Source organism: Spermophilus citellus, assembly GCF_964194105.1.
Source record: "Spermophilus citellus genome assembly, chromosome: 13".
Classification (NCBI taxonomy): Eukaryota; Metazoa; Chordata; class Mammalia; order Rodentia; family Sciuridae; genus Spermophilus; species Spermophilus citellus.
This window is the reverse complement of record NC_138193.1, coordinates 56,984,169-57,001,845: the sequence shown is the minus strand read 5'-3', so window position 1 is coordinate 57,001,845 and position 17,677 is coordinate 56,984,169. Positions and strand designations below refer to the sequence as shown.

Genomic DNA, 17,677 nt, shown 5'->3' with positions numbered 1-17,677 from the left:
CTTGAAACAATAGTTTTTCCTAGAGGCATAATTATGGCTGGGAGAGGTTTTGACATATAAGACCCCATCTTCCAGATACTAATTTGTCAGATAAGATAACCTGTGGTTTTCAGTCATCCTTTATTGTCCTTCCCTGGTTACTCCTCCGTGGCTGACTAGCTGTCTAGCATAGCTCCCCTTGAAGACTTGGGTCCCTGAATTCTTTTAGGGTATCTGGGTATCAGATCTGGCTGATTCCTGCTGAGTGCATGAAATTGGGGAAATGAAGGTCCTTTTTTTTTTTTTTTTTTTTTTTAAATCAGGTGGGGCTTGGTATCAGGGAAGACCATAGATCCATGGTGGCAGTTGGTGGGAGATTGGATAAGGCATTTATAGGGAAGAGATCATTCTAAGACAACAGTAAACAAGACATCAAGGGCTGGGGATGTGGCTCAAGTGGTAACGCGCTCGCCTGGCATGCGTGTGGCCGGGGTTCGATCCTCAGCACCATATACAAAGATGTTGTGTCCGCCGAAAACTAAAAAAAATAAATAAATATTAAAGATTCTCTCTTAAAAAAAATCTTTACAAAAAATATTTTGATGTCTTGTTTTTTTTTAAACAATTAGCACAAAACCATTTAGTATTATTAGTCTCTGAAAACCCCCAATATAGTAACTCATTAAACTTAAGGTCCAACATGGCATTGATATGAGTGGAGGCCATTTAAGGCTTTAGAAACATAAGGAGATTTGTTAGAAACATATAAAAACACTTAGTTTTTATAATGGCAAATGTATCCCCTTGAGTTATAGTTAAGATATATAATGCTATCTGATTTCTGTAAAATAGTCTTTCATATGAATTTTAGGATTTTTTTCTCCAGGTTCTGTGAAGAATGTCATGGTATTTTGATGGGGAGTGCCTTAAGTCTGTAGACTCCTTTTGGTAATATGGACATTTTGACAATATTCTGCTGATCCATGAGCATGGAAGATCTTTCCATCTTCTAAGATTTTCTTCAGTTTTTAAAGTGTTCTATAATTTTCTTTGCAGCGATCTTTCACTTCCTTAGTTAAATTAATTCCTAACATTTTTGAGGTTATTGTGAATAGAATAATTTTCTTGATTTCCTTTTTAGTGGATTCACTATTAAAGTATAGGAAAGCTACTGATTTTTGTGTATTGATCTTGTATCCTACAACTTTGCTGAATTTGTTTTTCAGGTATAGAAGTCTTCTGATGGGGTTTGGGGGATCTTCTAAGTATAGGACCATGTCACTAGCAAACAGTTTGACATTTTCTGTTTCTATTTGTATGCATTTAATTTTCTTTCCTTGCCTGTGGGAAGCCATTCTAACACGTGATTGGGTGACTCCCGTTAAGGGCCTGAGGCGCTTTGGCTCTGTCGAAGCTTTCCCGACCCTTTCCTGATGAGAGAGCCCATCCGTGTGGGGGTGTGCCTGACCACTGACCCCGGAGACCCAATCACTGACCCTGACCTTGGAGTGCAGCCCCCCTCAACCTTCATTGGATGGAATTCTCCCCTGAATCTCTTGTTCCCCAATAAAGGGCTACTCCCAGGCGTGTTCGCGCTCTCTCTCTCCAGCTAGCCCTGAGTAATCCTCGCTGCCCTGCTGGGCGGCTAGAGGTGGGAACCAGAGAGGTGAGCCGTCTCGGACCTAGCAGTATAAATAAGGTAACTGTCTGTGTGTTTTATTTCGATCTCTTCTAACTAACTTTATGCCTAGAACCTCATTAATGAAACCACTGCGCAGGCCGCGTGGTAGACTTGCCTGATAGCTTTGGCTAAAGTTTTAATAACTACATTGAGTGGTGAGAGTGGACATCCTTGTCTAATTGCTGATTTTTGAGGAAATGCTTTCAGTTTTTCTACAATCATTATAATGTTGGCTTTGGGTTTGTTGTCTATAAACTTTCTGAGGTTGAGGTAAGTTTGTTCTACTCCTTATTTCTTCCCCCGCTCCCCGATTTTAATGCAATGAATGCGTTCTTGATTTTGTTGAAATTTTTCTATGCATCTATTGACGTGATCATGTGATTTATGTCCTGAATTGTATTTATTTATATTTTTTTGTTAGAGGATTATAGTTATACATAGTAGTAGGGTCTTTTTGAAAAAAATCATACATGCATGGAATTTGATTTAAATCCCTGTTCCCACTTTTTTCTGTCCCTCCTCCCTCCCCCTATTCTCCTTCCTCTATTCTACTGATCTTCCTTTTGCTGGGTTATTTTTGATTAGTACTTTCTAAATATAAGTAAAAGTGAAATTCCCTGTAATACTTACAAATGTATATAATATGAATTTGTTAAATTCATTCCACATTTCCTTCCCTTTCCCATCCTTACCCCTCATCTCCTTCTACTTTACCAATCTTCCCTATATATTTGATTTACTTCTTCCCCCCACTGCCTTCTTTCTATTATTTTGCCTTAGCTTCCACATATGAGAGAGAACATTTGATTCCTAATTCTGGCATATTTAATTTATGATGTTCTCCATTTCCATCAATGTACCAACAAGTGCCATAGTTGTTTTATTTTTTATAGTTGAGTAAAACGCCATTGTGTATATACACCATTTTTTGGATTCATCTATTGATGGGCATCTGGACTGATTCCATAATTTGACTATTGTGAATTTGCTGCTACAGTGAAGTGGCTGTACAGCTATACTATGCTAATTTTAGTTTTTTTCGATAAATACCAAGGAATAGGATAGTTGGGGCATATGGTGGCTCCATTTCTAGATTTTGAGGAATCTCCATACAGCATTTCAGAGTTGTGCTCATTTGCAGTTCCACCATCAATGTATGAGTGTACCTCCCCCTGCCCCAATCCTCACCAGCATTTATTATTTGTGATTTTTGATAATTGACATTCTTATTGGAGTGAGATGAAAGCATAGTTTTGATTTGCAGTTCCCTGACTGCTAGAGACGTTGAGCATATTTTAAAATCTATTTCTTGGACAGTTGTGTTTATTTTGAGAAATGTATTTAGTTCTTTTGCCAATTTATTGATTGGGTTGTTATTATTTTTAGTGTTGTGTTTGAGTTCTTTATATATCCTGGATATTAACCTGTCAGAGGAGTAACTGAAAGTCTACATTCTGTATATTCTCCCTTAATCATTTCCTTTGCTATGCATAAGCTTTTTAGTTTGATGGCATCCCATTTATTGTTTCTTGGTTTAATTTTTTAAGCTTTAGGAGATCTTATTGAGGAAGTTGGTACCTGCACCTATACGATGGTGTTAACCCTGTTTTCTTCTAGCAGTTGCAAGGTTTCTAGTCTAATTCTAAGTCTTTGATCCATTTTGATTAGACTTTAATGCAGGGTGAGAGATAGGAATCTAATTTCATCTTTCTACATATGGATAACCAGTTTTTTGGCACCTTTATAAAGTATCAGATGACTGAGAATATGTGGGTTTATCTCTGTGTCTTATATTCCATTGATCTTCATAGGTATTTTAATGTCAGTTCCATGCTGGTTTTGTTGTTATTGCTTTGTAGTAAAATTTGAGATGGAGTATTGAGAGGCCTCCTGCATAGTTTTTCTTTCTCAGAATTGCTTTAACTAATCTGGGTCTCTTATTCTTCCAAATGAATTTATGGACCATTTTATTTCTATTTCTGTATAGAATGTCACTTGTATTGATAGGGATTGCATTGAATCTATATATTGGAGTATGGTCATTTTGAGAATACTAATTGTGCCTATCCAAAAAACATGGGAGATCCTTTTATCTTCTAAAGTCGTCTTCAACCAATGGAACAGAATAAAAGACACAGTGACATACATACCCACATAAAAACAGTTATCTCATACCAGACAAAGGCACCATATAAACATAAATTGGAGAAAAGCTAGCCTCTTCAACAAATGGTGCTGGGAAAACTGGAAATTCATATATAGTAGAGTAAAATTGAACACCTATCTCTCACTCTGCAGAAAACTAAACTCAAAGTGGCTAAAGAACCTAGGCATTAGACCAGAGACCCTGTGCCTCCTAGAAAAAAAAGTAGGCCCAACTCTTCATCATTTTGGCTTAGAAACCAATTTCCTCAACAAGACTCTAAAAGTCCAAGAAGTAAAATCAAGAATCAATAAATGGGATGGAATCAAACCAAAAAGCTTCTTCACAGCAAAGGAAAATATCAAGAATGTGAACAGATAACCTATAGGATGGGAGAAAATCTTTGCAAACTATACCTCAGAACAGTAATCTCCAGGATATACAAAGAACTCAACACCAGAAAAATGAATAATCCAATCAATAAATGAACAAAGGAACTGAACGAACACTTCACAGAAGAAGAAATACTAGTGGCCAATAAATGGGCAAAAGAACTGAATGAACACTTCACAGAAGAAATACTAGTGGTCAATAAATATATGAAGAAATGTTCAATATCACTAGCAATTAAATAAATGCAAATTACAACTACACTGAGTCCATCTCTAGTCATAATGGCAATTATTTTGAATACAAGTGACAATAAATGTTGATGAGGATGTGGGGGAAAAGGTACACTTGTATATTGCTGGTGGGACTGCAAATTGACACAAGCAATCTGAAAAGCAGTATGGAGATTCATTGGAAAACTTTGAATGGAACCACCATTTGACCCAGTTATCCCACTCCTTGGTATATATCCAAAGGACTTAAAATCAACATACTATAGTGATGCAGCCACATCAATGTTTATAGCATCTCAATTCATAATTAGCTAAGCTATGGAACCAACCTAGATGCCCTTCAACAGATGAATAGATAAGATATACATGATAGAATATTACTCAGCCTTGAAGAATGAAATTATGGCATTTGCAGGTAAATGTATGGAGCCGGAGAATATCATGCTAAGTAAAATAAGCCAAACCCCCAAAACAAAGGCTTAATGTTATCTCTGATAAGTGGATGCTGATACATAATACAGGGTATGGGAGGAGAGGTAGGGAAGAATGAAGAAACTTGGGATTGGGATAGGGAGGGGAGGAGGTGAGAGGGTGGGAAGGATGGTGGAATGAGACAGATGTTATTACCCTTACATACATGTGTGATTACACTACTGATGTGACTCTGCTCCGTGTACAGCCAGAGGAATTAGAAGTTGTGTTCCATTTGTGTACAATATGTCAAAATGCATTCTACTCATCTGTAACTAATTAGAATAAATTAAAAAATAATTTTGGATGTCAAGTTCCCAAAAGTAACGGGATGCTACTAGTAAGAATTATGTAATCAAGAAAGGCCTTGCTCTATTATACTCATGGAAATAAACCAGTCCCAAAGAACCAAATGCCAAGTATTTTCTCAGATATGCAGATTCTAGTTCACAATAAGGGTGGGGAGAGAATAGAGGTAATTTGGACTAGACAGAGGGGAGTGAAGGGAGGGGAATGGGCCTGGGGTAGGAATAATGGTAGAATGAATCAGACATTATTACTCTGTGTGTATGATAACATGACCTGTGTAACCCTACATCATGTACAACAGATGAATGAGAAGTTATACTTCATTTATGTATGATGTGTCAAGATGCATTCTACTGTCATGTATAACTAATGAGAACAAATTAAAAAAATACACACACATACATAAAAAATTTAACAAAAAAACCAAATAACCCAATCAACAAATGGGCAAAGGAACTGAACAGGTAGTTCACAGAAATATGAATGGTCAACAAATATATGAAAAAAATGTTTACCATCTCTAGCAAACAAAGAAATTGAAATTAAAACTACACTGAGAGTTCATCTCACTCCAGTTAGAATGGCAATGTCTAAGACTATAAGTAATGATAAATATTGGTGAGGATGTGGAGAAAAAGGCACACTGATACATTGCGGGGGGGGGGGGGGAACTGCAAACTGGTGTAACCACTATGGAAAGCAGCATGGAGATTCCTCAGAAAACTTAGAATGGAACCACCATTTGACCCAGTTACCCCCACTCCTCAGCATATACCCAAAGGACTTAAAATTGGCATACTATAATGATGTGGCCACATAAATATTTATAGCATCTCAATTTTTTTAGATATAATTTTAGGATATTTGGTGACTTTAATGAATGAGCTCAGCAAAAAATTTTCCTTATAACTGCCTTCATAGTGTCCCAGAGATTTTGATAAGTTGTGTTGCTATTCTCATTTACTTCAAAGTTTTTTTTTTTTTTAAATTTCATCCCTAATTTCTTCTGCTATCCCTTGGTCATTCAACAGCATATTATTTAGTATCCAGGTGTTAGAGTAGCTCTCTTATTTTTAATTTTATCATTGATAACCTAATTTTATTTCATTATGATCTGACAATGCAAGGTATCATTTCTATTTTTTATATTTGCTAAGGGATTCTTTATGGCATAGCATGATTTATTTGAGAAGGATTTTGCTGCTGAGAAGAAAGTATATAGAGTCATTAATGGATGAAATATTCTATATATGTCTGGTAAGTCTAAATTATTAATTATATATTTTTATTACTGTAGCTTCTTTGTTTAGTTTGTTTGATCTGTCCAGAGGTGAGTGCGTCATGGGTATTGTTGTATCGTAGTCTATTTGATTCTTGAAATTGAGTTTGTTTGTATGTAGAGTCTCCATTGTTTGGGGCATATTTTTAAAAATGTTTTTAGTTGTAGATGAACACACAGTATTTTTATTTTTTGTAGTCCTGAGGATCAAATCTAGTACCTCACATTTGAGGCAAGTGCTTTACCACTAAGCTACAGCCCCAGCCCATGGAGCATGAATATTCATGATATGTTTTGTTGATGTATAATTAATTCCCTTAAGCATTATGAAATTTTAGTCCTTTCTGATTAACTTTGGCCTGAAGTACACTTTATCTGATAGAAGGATATAAACTCCTGCGTGTTTGAGATGAATGTGAATGATGTATTTTTTCCCATTCTTTACCTATGAAGTGAGTCTCTTGGAGAGAGCATGTTATTGGGTCTTGATTTTTAATCTAATTCTGCTAGTCTATGTCCTTTGAGTTTAGGCCATTTACATTCAATGTTATTATTGAGAAATGATTTTTTTCTGTCATTTTGATTTATTTCTGGTTTTTTAATTTGACTTAGTTTCTCCCCTGATTGAATATTCTTCTAGTGTAGTTCCTCCCTTTTTTGGTTTTTACTTTTATTTTTCATTTCCTCTTTATCAAATATTATGTGTTTTGTAGTGCAGGCTTTCTAGTTGTGAATCTTTTAAAGTTTTGTTTATAGTAGAAAGTTTTTACTTAATCATCAGTTCTGAAGCCTAATTGTCCTGGGAATAGTTTTGTTGGCTGGCATGGATTTTCTTTCAGACCCTAGCTTTGAGGGTCTGGGTTGAGTAATTAGCTGAGATCCCAGAGTGCTTTCCCTCTAAAGTGACCTGATATTTTTCTTGATAAGCCTTTAAAATTATGTCCTATTCTGTATGTTAGGCATTTTCATAATAATGTACTTTGGTATGGGTATTTTGTAATTTTGTGGTCTTGTAAGCCTCCTGTATTTGATTTTTTCCATTTCATTCCTAAGGTTTGGGAAATTTTCTGATATTTCATTGAAAAGATTGTGCATTCCTTGAAGGCTCAGAATTAGCTTTCCTCGAGATCTATCAACTCACATATTCTTCCTTTGCCTCAATCTGTCCCCTAATTCCAGTTAAAAAAAAATTTCACACACAGATTATGATTAGTTTAGCTTTGGCCACTGTGAGACCCTGTTTCTAAACAAAATACAAAATAGGGCTGGGGATGTGGCTCAGTGGTCAGGGGGCTGGAGTCAAGTCAGGATACAATTTCTTTCTGAAAATTTTTTAAAACAAAAATGTGAAAATATTTAAAAGTCACTGAGATATTGGTGGGAAAATATACCACAATAATAAAGCAGATTCTAATAGCTTATAATGTACTCATAATTTTGAACGTTTAGGTAAATGCTTTCTGTCTACAAAAATAGTAAAGTTTGAAAGAAGATTCTATTGTAACAGGCCTCAAAATAGAAATATATATGGTTTTGGGGTGGAGGGATGATTAGCTGTGCTGGGGATAGAATCCAGGGCCTTGTATCTGCTAGGTAAGTGCTCTGCCTCTGAGCTATATCCCTAGACCTTCTTATTTTAATTTAGTTTTTAAATTTTTGGTACCAGGGATTAAACTCAGGGGTACTCGACCACAGGGCCACATCCCCAGTCCTATTTTGTATTTTATTTAGAAACAGGGACTCACTGAGTTGCTTAGCACCTCCCCTCGTCTTTGTTGAAGCTGGCTTAGCAGTGGGAGCTGCTGGGATTACAGGTATGCACCACCGTGCCCAGCTTCTTATTTTTTATTTTTGAGACGGGGTCTTGCTAAATTGCTTAGGCTTCTGTCGTACTTGTGATTCTCCTGCCTCAGCCTCTCGAGGTGGTTTTCAGGTGTATACCACTGAGCCAGCTATGTTTTACTATTTTTAAATGTGATATAGTATTTTGTTACTTGTTTGTAGCTTGGTAGATAAGTGTCATAATCAAAATCCATTTTTTTTTGTACCTAGGTTTAGTTTACAGGTTAAACTTGACTATATTATGAATTTCTAACTTTATTCCCAAGTATTTATATTTAATTAATATGAAATTAAATGCAAAAAGATATTTCTAAATATAGTTTCATGTGCAACAAGGATTGAGAATTAAAAAAAAAAGAATAAAAAAGGATAAATAAAAATGAAAGAATTCTAACATGTGAAAAAAAAAGATTGTGCATTCCTTTGATTTGTATCTGAGCCTTTATCTATCTCAATATATTTGAAATTTGATCTTTCATGCTATCCCATATTTCTTGGAAGTTCTGTCCATGGTCTCTTAACATCTGTTCTCCATGGTCAACTATATTTTCAAGATTATATATTTTGTCTTTATTGTCTGAAACTGTCTTCCATGTGGTCTAGTTTGCTGTTGATGACTTCCATTGAATTTTTAATTTGCTTCATTGATTTCTTCATTTTAAGGTTTTTTTTTTGCTTGATTTTCTTTTCAGAATCTCTTTATTGAAGTGATCTTTCACTTCCTGTAATTTTTTAAATTTTACTCCTTAAATCATTCTTTTCCTCAGAAATCAGTATAAACATTTTAAACTCCTGGTTTGGGGCAATTTGTTCCCTTGCTTTTTCATGTTGTTTTCATGTCTACCCATCTAACAGTATGGATATGAGGCAGTAGAGTTTCTACCCTGTGGATTTCTAATGTCCATGAAGTTTCTAGTACTTCACCATTTAAGGAAAGACGAATTATAACAGCAACCAGTGGGAACAATATACAGTGTTAACCCAAATAGTTCCTGGTATGACATCTACAATGTTAACTGATCACATCATTTTTGTTTATTGTGTCAATTATCGTCCACAGTAATAACAGTAAATTGCAAAAGGGCTTACAATTTTGAATGGTGGCCAGGGAGAGAACAGAAGTGATATAGGATGTGATGATTATGAGGGAGGAGGTGAGATGATAGAAGTAAAAAAGGAAGCATGAAAGAGAATAATAGAGATTGGCTGTTAACAGAAGAAAAGAGTATCAAGGGAAACAGGTAAGTGAGAGAAAATATATATAAATTAAAAAATTTTTAAAATAAAAATAAAAGAATTCAAAATACAACTGAAATATACTAATCCAACTTCCTAGTCCTAAAATTACTGATCCATGAAAAATAACTGGTATCAAAAATACCAGAAATTATTAAACATATTCACATTTAGTTTTTTTTTTTTTTTTTTAAGTATCCATGAACCTTCTCAGCAGTGTTAGGTAGTGTGGTCTGGAGTGTGATGCCTGTTCCATTCTCAGGGTGGAGTTGCTGAAGTATAAGAGAAAATCCCATAGACAACTCCTGGAGGCAGGGTTTAAGCCTAGGTAGTCTCTAGGTTCTTTGTTGATTGGCAATTGTTCTGAAGATTTTTAAATCGGCATATTTTCCAGGCCCAGCAGTTGCCAGTCCACATTGGAAGACTATATTCTAGAGATCTTCCCTGGGTTCCACTTGTGTGGTGGAGGAGCCAATTCTTAGTCACCTCCATCATCAAACCCAAGACCCCATGTTTTCGGGTCTTGGGTTTAGTTTCCAAACTAAATCTCTCCTGCTCCTGCCTTTTCAAATTCCCAGCCAGGCACATTTCTCCAAGAAAGTCTTGCAACTGGATTGGAGGGAGAAGGAGGTAGGGTAGGTGGGTTTCCTCAACCAGTATTTCCCTGTGTGAAACCCTTTCCATTTTCTCCTGGTCACTTGGACACACTCTATTTCATGCCGACTGGGTTTGCCAGGCCTCTATTTTGGGCTGATCTTGGGTTTGCCAGGAATTGTCTTCCTTAGTTGCTGGCCTCTTTGTGGCAGCTGCAAAATGGTTCCTTCCTCTGTTCTCTGCCGGCCGCCAGGACAGATGAAATTTCTTTTCTGCATAAGGATGTTGTGCAGAATGTCTTTCAGTTCAGCTGGGCAGTGTCTTTGTTTTCTGATCCCTCTCTAATCGGACACATCTCAGGCCTCCTAAAATGTGGGTTCTTTTAATTCCCTCATCCCTCCACTTTGCTTATAGAGGGACTGCTTTGGCTGGTGCTTCAGTTGTGCCATGGTTGGTGGTACTGGGGATCTCTCATTATTTTTTTAATATCCAACCTCCTGAGTCCCTGATCTGCTCTGAATGTCCAGGTTTAAATCCCATTAAAGTGCCCCCCACCTTCACCCACCTTGTTGAGAAGCTTGTTTAATCTGCTTTCTTGGTTTTACACCATGGAGCAGCCAGGATAGCAGCTATTCTGCCATCTTCCCAAGCAGTTTCCAACATCTCCCTTTTCATCTCTAATTTTATTAATTTGTGTTCTGTCTCTCTCTCTGTGTTACTAAGATATCATCAATCTTATTTATCATTTCAAAGAACTGACTTTTAGTTGCCCTGATCCTGTGTATTTTTTTTTTATTTCTTAATTTTGGTTCTGATTTTCATTTCATGTCTTCCATTTTTGGAATTAGTTTGTTCCTTTTCTAAGGCCTTGAGGTGGAGTATAAACTTATTTATTTGTGATATATATATATTTTTAATGTAGGCACTCAATGCTATAAGTTTTCTTCTTTCATATTACTCCAGAGATTTTGATATATTGTATCACCGTTCTCATTTTTTTCCTAATAATTTTTCTTCTATGATATGCTCTTCACTTAAATGCATAGATTGAACAATATTCTTTTATGTGGCTTCTATTAGCTTTGTTACTGTTGATTTCTCCTTTAATTCCATTACGATCTGATAGGATATATGGGGTTTATAAAAAAAAATATTTTTCATATGATCTATTTTAGAAAAAATTACATAGCTACTTAGAAAAATATAAATTTAGCTGTTTAGGAGTGAAATATTGCATAGATGTCTAATCTGAAGGTATATTTGATTTATAGTATTAGGTTAGTAATACATCGATTTTTATGTTTGGATGACCTATTTATTGATGGTAAGGGTGTGTTGTAATCACTCAGCATTATCTTATTGGGGTTTAGCTCATTTCATGAAGTGTTTTTATTTTTTTAAATTGGGTGCACTGAAGTTTGTGGTATATATATTACTATGTCTTCTTGTTGGGTTTTTGTTCCCTTTACCAGGAATCAGTGGATGACTTTGTCTCTTATTAATTTTTGCTCAAGATTGCTTTTTCATGTGAGAATAGCTACTCCTGCTTACTTTTGGATTCCATTTGCATTAATATTTTTCCATTCCTTTACCTTTTATCTTGTGGGTGTCTTTGCCTATGAGACAAGTCTTTTACAAATAGCATATAGGTGTATCTTATCTTTTGATCAATTCTGCTATCTTTGTCTTTTAATTGGGAATTTGAGACCATTTATATTCACTGTTATGTGTTTGTGGTTTCTTGCCATTTTGTTTCCTATATGTAATTCTGTCTTGATATTCATTTATTCTTCTAGTGATCTTCCTCTATTTGTGTGGTTTGGGGTTGTTTTTAAGTTAGTCTATGTGCACTACATCTTTGAGTATTTTTTGTAGGGCTGGCATGGTGGTTTTGAATTCTTTTATTTTATCCTCACCACAGAAAGCTTTATTTCCCCATTGATTTTTTTTTTTTTTCAAAAAGAGCTTTGCTTGATATACCAGTCTTGACTGAAATTGTTTCCTTTTGGAGTTTAGAATATCACATTCCATTTCTCCCCCATCCCCTAATTTTAGTGTTTGAGTTGAAAATTTGGAGGTGAACTTTATTGTTTACCTCTAAATGTGACCTGATGCTTTTCTCTTGAAGATCTTATTTCCTTATTTTTCCTGTTAGACATTGTGACTATGATGTGTCTTTTTTTATGTTGATGTCTATTTCATTTCTGATATAGTAACACAAAACCTTCTCCATATCGATGAAAATGTTCTTGATGCCTTTATCCTTTATCTCCATGTTTCCTTCTATTCCAATGACGCTCAGGTTTGTTCTCTTGACATTGTCCCAGAGTTCTTACATATTCTGGTCATGGTTTTTAATTTTCTCCCCTTTATTACACCCTGAGTATTCAAGTTCATGTAGCCTGTCTTCAAGGTCTGAAGTTCTATTTTCTATGCAAGCTAATCTTTTGATGATTTCAAGTAAATTTTTAATATGATTCATTATGTCTTTCATTTTTCAGGAGTTCTGATTGGTTTATTTTTCTTTATTTAAATTCTCATTTCCTTATTTACTATCTTAATTCATTCTTTAGTTTTTCTTTCAGTTCATTTAATAACTTTTAATAATCAATTTTTAATAATGTTTCTCTGGATTTTCATCAACTTTAATACTTGTGTGATCCTTTGGGAAATTATGAATTTTGGGGGGAGATTTGTTTGCTTGTTTCCTCTTGTTTTTAGAGGCCTTGGACTTATGCACCAATTGAGATGGACTCTCCTTTTATGTTTGTATTTTTGTGTGTATTTTTTATTGTTCTGAGACTTCTCTGTTTTTAATATGTAAGTGGGTGTCTAGGTTTGTGAGATGAGTCTCTCTGGTTGTTCCTCCTTAAAGTCTGGTTGTTGGTGTGGGGCTTTTTTTCCTCCTCAATTATATGTGATAGTTATGTCGAGACTCAGGTGGGGTCAGATCTTGTATGGGATGAGATTTACTCTCATTTGATTGACTTGTGAGTATTGTTCTGTAGCAGGATATCTTTTCTGTGAACTAGAAATATCCCTATAACTTTCCAGCCTTTCTTGGGGAAGTGTTATTCAGAAATAGCATTAATGTTAGCAACAGATGTATAGCCTAAAATAAGTTTCTGGTGTCTACTTTGACTCTATAACACTATAGGATTGACAGGGTCAGCTTTTAGTGACAGTATCAACAATAAATATGAACTAGATCTGGCATTAAATAGCAAGCAGTCATCTACTATGTCATCCACTGTATTAATAATTACTGCAAAATGAATGAGGTATGAATTGTATAAACTATTTAATTCTATTTAGCAGGATAATAGCCCCTATGTAAAGAAAAATTAGAGAGGAAGGCAAGATAAAGTTTGAATTGGCAAAAAAAAAAAAAAAAAGTGAACATAGGAGAGACATAAGATAGGTAGCAGATGTTATCTGTAAAGGAGGAGGAATAAAAAATTAAAAGTATTAAACTGAAAGAAAGAGTGAATAGGAAAATTTGACTCTTAGTGGGGCAAGAGATTGAAGAAGGGGCAATGAGAGGAACAAAAATCAAAGTGTGAACAAACACAGCAAATGTAAGATCTAATCAACTCAAACCCATGTATAATTTTACCTTACCTATGCCAGCCAAGACCAAATAATGAGCATGTACAGAGGAAAGCAGTTAAAGTGAAGGGATAAAACCTATTCACCCAGTGAGCACACCCACACTCACATACAAAATCTCACAGAATGGAAAAAAGTAAAAAGCAATACAGTGAAATTATACTTGAAAAAAAATAAAAACAATAAAATAAGAATATATTTTAAAAACAGGGTGAATACAGAGAAAAGAAAGATAAGAAATTCTTGAAAAAGGGACTTTGTTAAGGTGGTCAAACTGTTGGCAGGTATGGATTTTTGTTCTTTATTTTTGGTGTTGTACTTGGCTCAAAGGTTGGTTGTTTTAAAACAAATAAACAAAAAACCCAATGCCTTGATGTTCCTCACTTAGCTGTCAACCTTGTGGTTAGGAGGCAAAGATGAGTGTAGTATATCTAATCTCAGCTTCCAGTCTTTCAGTATAGGATGGGATAGACGGGGGCATGCTGACAAATAGTGTATTTCTAAAAACATTTTAAAATTTTTAGTTTTACATGACAATAGGATGTATTTTGGCAGAAAGTGTAACTTATTCTGTTAGGTTCCCATTCTTGTGGTCATACATGATGTGGAGTTACCCTCGTTGTGTATAAAATACAAAACTAGGAAAGTTATGAGGTAGCGTGTTTTTGTAGTGGAGGTGGTTCAGAGTTCTAAATTGGAAGTTCCTGTACTTGGGATTTAGTTGTGTCTGAATTTTGGAATGCTACTTGTTGGTTTTTTGAGATTTGATCCATATCGCCTATTGCCTGGGGGATGCCAGTCTCTGCAGGATGTCTGGGTCTCTAGGGCCTCTGCTAAAATCTACTTTTGGGTGTAGGAAATAAAGCTCCACAGGTTTCACCTTAACTACTATGAATGTGAAATACTGGATATTGGTCCTGGAGTGCAGATGTTCCTGTGTGGCTGCTATAGGCATCTTCCCAATAACTCTTATGAAATGACTGCAATAAAATAAGCTTTAAGCTTTCTCACTTATTGTATAGAGACTGGTCCAGGTATAATTTTATTTGTGTGGATTTCAGTCACTCTGGTTCAGGTACCCTCTGAGAATTATAATAGGCAACTGTTGGTAACTTCGTTTATGGGCTTCTGATCTTCTGTCTGTTTGCTGCTGCATAGAATGTTTCTCATGCTGCACAGCTAATATTTTCACATTGGAGATGTTTTCTACACCTACAGAATGCTTTCTATGCCAGCAACCCTGCTTCAAGGTACCCACAGGGTGAGATATTTTTGGGTTTTCTTTTACTAAACTGTTTTTCCTACCAACTCTGTGTCCATTAAAATTAGTCTTCCTCTCTAAGTCAAAGGGTTTCCCAAGGCAATTTTTCTTTATTTTCTCTTTATTTGTCCTTCATGCAGCCTTCTGTGTTCCCCTTTCCCTTAGTAGCCACTGCTATTATTGCTTGCAGCAAAGCTTGTGCACCTCTAATTTCTTATATGATGCTCTGTTTTCTTTTGTCTCTATGGTTTCTTTTATAATCCAGTATTAAGTTTCAGTGAGTTCCCTTAGTTACCCACTTCACTGAGGGGCAGTCTTCCCACTTTGTAAATCTGGTGTTAAGAAACTGCCATCTTCTCCTCCTGCCCCCACTATAATTACATTTTTTGATGAATTACTTTTCTTGATTTGCATGTTGAACCAAACTTGAATTTCTTGGATGAAACCAATTTGATTATGGTATATAATCTTCTTATCTTTTTTGAATTCATATTGCTAATATTTTATTTAGAATTTTTGCATCTGTGTTCATCAGGATTATTGGTAGCTTCCTTTCCTTGATGTGTGATTTTCTGGTTTTAGTATTGGGGTGATACCTGTCTTTGTAGAATGAATTTGGGAGTGTTCCCTCCCTTTCTATTTCATGAATACTTTGAGGAAAATTGGCATTAGTTCCTTTAAAAGTCTGGTAGAACCCAACTGAGAATTCATCTGGGTTGTTCAGGCTTGTTGGAAGATTTTTATTGCTGCTTCAATCTCATTGATTGATATTAATCTGTTCAGGTGTTTGATATTTTGTTCACTTTGGATAAGTCATGTGTATCTAGAAAATTGTCAATATCTTCTAGATTTTTCCAATTTATTGGAATGTGTTTTCTAAAGAGTTCCTAATGATCCTTTGGATTTCATCAATGTCTATGGTGATATCTCCTTTTTCCTCTCCAACTTTGTTGATTTGGGTCTTTATCTTTCTTTTAGTTAATTTTGTTTATCTTGTCAAAATCTAATTATTTGTTGTATTGATCCTTCATATTGGCTCTTTACAACTCTCTCATTAATTTTGGTTCTGATCTTAATTATGTCCTGTCTTCTATTGGTTTTGTAATTACCTTGTTCTTGCTTTTTCCAGGGCCTTTGATGTAGCATTGGATTGTTTATTTGGGATCTTCATCTTTTTTTTTTTTTAATATAGGCACTTAATCTTTCCTCTTAGAACTGCCTTCATAGTGTCCCAGAAATTTTATTGCTACTCTTGTTTGAGTCTAGGAATTTATCTCTCCTCTTATTTTTTCTGTGTTCCATTTATTATTCAAGAGTATTGTTCGATATCCATGTGTCTGTGGATTCTATAATTTTTGATATGTATTTCTAATTCCATTCCACTAAGATATTATAAAATGCAAGGTATATATTGATATTTTTTGTATTTGCTTTGTAACATAAAATGTGGCCTATTTTTGGAAAAGCTTCCATGCATTGCTAAGAAGAATATAAATTCAGCTGTTGTGGGATGAAATATTCTATAGATATTAGGTCCACTTGATTTATAATATTTAGTTTATAAGCATCTTTTTTGATTTTTATGTTTGGAATACCTGTCTGTTGGTGGTATGACTGTATTGAGGTCTATCTGGGACTTGGTGTCAAGGTGTTTTTCTTTTATATAATTAGATACACTGACATTTGGGGCATTTTAAGATATAATGTCATATCTTGTTGGGTTGTTCTCTTTAGTATGTAGTGACCTTCCTTGTATCTTTTTTTTCTTGAAATCTGGTTTATTAGACATTAGAATAGCTACTCCTGCTTGTTTTTTAGACCCTGTTTGCTTGGAATATCTTTTCCATCCTTTTACTTTCAGCTTGTAGATGTCTTTGCTTGCTTATAAGAAGAGTTTCTTGCAAACAGTATATAGTTGGGTCGTGTTTTCTTAATCCAATCTGCCAGTCTATATCTTTTGAGAGTTGACATCATTTTCAGAGTTATTATGGAGAAGTTTTTCTGTTCCTGCCATTTTACTTTGTTTCATATATTTAATTTGGTCTTAATTTTCATTCTCTTAACTGCTCTTCTAGTGAGCTTTATCTAGTTGAAGGTTCTGGGGCTGTTCTTGAGTTCCTCTGTATGCATTACTTCTTCAAGTATTTTCTGTAGCACTAGCTTAGTGGTCATGAATTATTTTATTATTGTGGAAAGGTTTTACTTCTTTGATTTGAAGTGATAGCTCTGCTAGATTTAACAATCTTAGCTAGTGGTAATTCAAGCTCTGAAAGAAACATCTCATACTAGACACTCCTTGATTTTATAGTCTGAGCTGAGGAGTCAGAAGTGAGTCTTATTAGTTTACTTCTAAATATGACCTGGCATTTTTTTCTTGTGGTTTTTAATACCCTCTTCTTACTGTCAGGCATTTTGATGATGGAGTTTCTTGAAGTTCTCTTTTGATCTTATATATTTGGAGTTCTATGTGATTCCTATATGAGGATGTTTATCTTATTCCTAAGGTTTGGAAAATTTTCTAGTTCACTGAAAATATCTTAATGTCATTAGCCTATATTTGCATGTTCTCATCTATCTAAATGATTCTTAAGTTTGATATCTTAATGTTTTACCAGAGTTTCTGTATATTATGATAATTATCTTTTATTTT

General features: G+C 35.0%; 1 long non-coding RNA gene across 1 annotated transcript in view; it reads left to right on the top strand.

The window, feature by feature from the left end:
• LOC308632678 overlaps nucleotides 1–17,677 on the top strand; it is a 99,513-nt gene that overhangs the window by 62,003 nt on the left and 19,833 nt on the right. The gene's annotated exons all lie outside the window — the stretch shown is intronic.